The sequence below is a fragment of the Lactuca saligna genome, chromosome 4 (genome assembly GCF_052625555.1).
Source record: "Lactuca saligna cultivar CGN05327 chromosome 4, ASM5262555v1, whole genome shotgun sequence".
NCBI classification, from domain to species: Eukaryota; Viridiplantae; Streptophyta; class Magnoliopsida; order Asterales; family Asteraceae; genus Lactuca; species Lactuca saligna.
The window spans coordinates 317,543,137-317,547,898 of record NC_136420.1 but is presented as its reverse complement, the minus strand read 5'-3'; the positions used below and the strand labels follow the sequence as shown (position 1 = coordinate 317,547,898).

At 36.3% G+C, this 4,762-nt stretch overlaps 1 pseudogene; it reads right to left on the bottom strand.

The window, feature by feature from the left end:
* Positions 1 to 834: 834 nt before the first annotated feature.
* Positions 835 to 3,827, bottom strand: LOC145044024 (receptor-like protein kinase FERONIA pseudogene; annotated as a pseudogene).
* Positions 3,828 to 4,762: the final 935 nt, after the last annotated feature.

Sequence of the window (4,762 nt, the reverse complement as noted above, 5' to 3'; positions counted from 1 at the left end):
TTTAGCATTAGTAACAACCATTTCAATATGTTTTATGAATGTAATAATACACCATCATAATGTGCATTCATATTATAACTCATCTTTCATCTTATTTGGATAGTATAAATAGTGAGCCATATGTATTAGGCACTTGATGATTTTATCACAAGTATTGGAATAAAAGTTCTCTCTGCTTTTATTTCTTTCTTTACTTTATAATTTATATTGTTATTTGATCATATTTTATAACAATTTTATTATTATTATTATTATTATTATTATTATTATTATTATATTATTATTATTATTATTATTTATGGTTGATGGGTACTATACTACCTGTGGCCATCACAATTGCCTATTTTTCAACCTTACCTTTCTCATATCATTTTCAGGTCTTGTCATTCTCATTTCATTTCATTTTCAGGAATATAAGAGCCTGCCAAGTTTGACATCAAAATAGGAACATCATTTTATCCTAAAAAAGTTATTTCCTTTTTAAGCTCTTATTCGTGTTTATATTTCCATCCCAACATTCGATGCAATCAAATCAGGAATTATATGCAAAGTTTTCACTTCTATTGATTAATAAATATATAATCCTTTCATTCATATAAATCATTAGATTATGGATATACAAACACTAATACACTCATATCACGAGTTACACAAGAAAATTGAGAGTACCAAATAGAATTTACCTAAATGATAACGACTGACCATCAATCTGTACCTTTCATGGTTTATCATAAGTGACATATAATCAAATTACTCAATAACTTAGGGTATGTAATTGCTACATCATTACTCAATTTTCTATACAATTTAAACAAAAGTTTTGTAAAACACATTACATTCTATAAAGTTCTATGAAGATATATTTAGGAATTAAAAAGGTTTGTTTTTTTGACAATGAATTCGAAATCCATTAAATATCAATATCAAAGTCGACAATAATTGAGTTTAATCCATTAAGTCATTTCACTTCATTTAATTCACCCATTAAACATGTATTAGAGTTTAATCCATTAACACACGTCTTCATTTAACTTACCCATTAAACATGCATTATGGAGCTCTAAGAATCCAAAACATAATATAAACTCTATCACCGAATCACCCACCTACCGTACAAGTATCTTTTGAAACATCACTCGGCTGCGTGAAATACGTGTCTGACTCAAACCCTCCACCGCTGCTGTCATTCGACGACATACCATGTTGTATTGCTGCTGCAGTTGACGCTGAAGATATAGTCGTCTCAACTTGCATAGGATACAAAAAATCTTGATCACTCCCCCACGCGCCACCTTTCAACTCACCCACAACGCCACCTGTCTTCTCCGCAGCTTGTTGTAACTGCAACGCAAACTCTAAACCCCAAACAACTTCATCCATCTTCGGTCGTTTACTTCCTTTCATTCTTATACAACTATTCGCCACCTCACCAAACTTCAACAAACAATTAGGAGCAATCTCATCACTTATTCTCTTATCAACTATCTCATTCAGCGTCCCCTTTCGATAGTTTACCCTACCCCATTCAGCCAAATTCACCTCCTCATCCGGCAAACCCCGGTGTATGATCACAGGTCTAGCACACAACACTTCGAACAAGACAACCCCAAATGAATAAACATCAGATTTGTCGGTAAGTTGTTGCATTCGGTAATATTCAGGATCCATATACCCTAATGTCCCTTTCACAGCTGTACTAACATGATCTACCCCTTTCTCTTTTGGTCCTAACCTTGACAAACCAAAATCCGCCACTTTCGCAACCCAATTCTCATCGAGCAAAATATTAGTCGACTTCACATCGCGATGAATAATCGCACGATCTGCACCTGTGTGAAGATAATGTAAACCTCTAGCTGCACCGATGCAAATTTGTAAACGTAGTTTCCATGGTAAATGAGCGTTGTTTCTTTTGTATAAATGATCCTGTAATGTCCCATGAGACATGTAATCATACACAAGTATCATTTCGCCATCGTCCTTACAGTATCCGATTAATGAAACTAATTGAACATGGCGTAGTTTTGATAGAAAACCGATTTCGGTTTGGAACTCATGAGAACCTTGACTTGATGTCTCTTTTAGCCTTTTGATTGCAACCACGGTGGTAAAATTGTCGATGTACCCTTTGTACACCATACCGAACCCTCCTTTCCCAATAACACAATTTTCATCAAATTCTCCGGTGGCATCTTTCACTTCCTTGATTGTAAACCGGCGACACCTGTCCGACGGAAGGCCGGAATCTTTAGAATTTAGTTCATTGGAATAGGGCTTCTCATCTGTTGCACCACCTTGTTTTACTCGTCTGTGCCGGAAAACTATAAAACCTAAAGCCAAGAGTATAAGTAACACCCCGCCAGTGCCACCAATTATGGTGGCATACGGCAGAGTTTTCTTGTTCTCTTTTATGGAAGGTGGCAGTGGTGGTGGCGGTGTAAGGCTGAGCTCCGGGTTGGGGCCAGCAAGATTACCGCCCATACTAATCTTGAAAACTTCTAAACCGTTCAAAAAAGCATCACCATATTCATCCGCAGCTTTACTGTTAGGAGCCATCGCGAGCCATAAGTCTTGTTTTCTTCCACTACCATCAAAATCGTACACAAATACGACATAATCCTGAAACACAGGAAGCCCGGTACCTCCACTCCAGTAAAAAACATCGGCTTGATCTTCAGCCGTTTGATTATTAATAAAAATGCTAAATACCACTGCACCCTGTTTCGTATATTGCGGGATAATATTACAGAAGTGGAGCCTAAGCTTGTAATAAAACCCGGAATCCACCGGAAGTAGCCACGTCAGATTGTAATGTCGAGACAAATTTCCCATACTCCTTTGTGTAGCGTAAACCAACTCAGGTGCTGTGTAATTCGGTGTGTTGGCAGTGTAGACGATTGGAGTCTTGTTAACTGGCGTTATCCCCATAGCTGATACTGGGAACACGTATCTATCGTCTTGATCCCATGATCGATACATCCCAGTATCAGCAGTTGGAGAAATCTGTCCCCCACCGACGTTTAACCTGTAAATATTCTCGAGACCCGTGTTCTCTGCGATTATTAGTCCAGAATGTTGACCGACGTATTTCACACTCGTTGATTTATGATATAAGTTTTCAGGGAGTGAAACGATTTCGATACCATTAATGAAAGCGTACGAGTTGGGGGAGGGGGTAAAAGTGACATTTAATGATTGGGTATTGTTTACGTAGATAATGAATTCTTTGATAAAGTGGGGAACTGGGGGATTGCCACCGAGGCTAGTTGCTAGATAAGATGCGGTTAGGAAAGCACTGAAGTTAGATAAGAGAGAGTAACCGTTGGATGATACCGAAAAGAAAGATTGGTTTGCATTGTGGTGGGAGTATGTGGCGGGGTAGAAATAGAGGCGGAGGTATTTAGGGCCGTTGGCCACCGGAAAAATGTAGGTAAATGATGAAGTGTTGAAGATTCGCGCTGTGGAGTATGGGATTTCTGGGACGGAAGGGTCGCGGTTGTTTGGGGTGGAGGTGAAGGAGGTGGCGGAGGAGATAAATTTGGATTTTTCATCGGTGTCCCATTTCCGGTCAGAGGTGGTGGTTGCACCACCGCAGTTGAGGAAGAAGTAGTCTGTGGGTTTGTATGGTTGGGCTGCGGTGGTGGAGAAGAGGATGAGGAAATAAAAGAGCGGTAAAGGGAAGGTGAACATGTTGGTTGATAAGTTTACTTGCTTGTTTAGTGACCTAGCTCCTCTTTTATAAAAGTAGATCGGTTTATACAGTTGAAGCCTGAAAGAATTGTTTAATAAGACTTTGAAAAGTCTTGGTTATCGCCATTTGCCACAAGCCAGTAGGGAGCATTTTGCACCATGGAATGTATAACGTGTTTATTAGATTATTCGTGATTTGATATAGACGTTATTTGGATTTTGTTTTAATTAATGACGAAGGAGATCCTTCCGTCACATTACATTTGTATCTTCTTCGAAGTTGATCATATATGATTTTTGTTCATTTATGATGTTATTTAATTGTATATGTTTTCACCAACAAGTATAATTTATGATTTGTTTAAACCATGATCTGAACTAAGCAAATATAATTTATGATTTTTTTAAAACAAGGGATAATGACTTAAACATATATTTTGATTTGTATAGGTTTTTTTTATCCATATTTTTCCATGATAAATTAAATATTTTCATAGTTTTTGTTCATACTAATCTTTTTATCCATTTAAATAATGATATTGTCATATTGATATACTAAAATATAATATTGATATGTGTTATATTGATATATATTAAAATATTATTAAATAAACATTAAATGTTACATATATTACTATTTAATTGTTAGAGAATTTATAGCAACAAAAAGTAAAACCACATTAATTTCTTTTTTTCCATTGAACTTGTCCAACTGTTTAAATAATAACATTATTAAATGCTATCGAAGGTTTAGCCGGTTTCCAGCGAGACTCTAGTGAACCTCCTACCAAAAACACCAAAAAATTTAAGTTTACGTGTTTTTTTCCGCAGAAAGTCTTCAACCCCCTTCAACCAAGATTAAACATCTTTAAGAACAACGATCAAAGAATGAGTTCATCATAAATGATTTCAGATTTACGTGTGTGTTTGTGTTAGATCTGAACAAATTTCGAACATAAACCCATATGGGTGTTCGATTTTCAAACACAAGAAATCAAACCTAGAAATCAATTCTTCATCTTCATCTTCTTTTGTTCAAACTCAAGAACTCAAACCCAGAAAATAATTATTT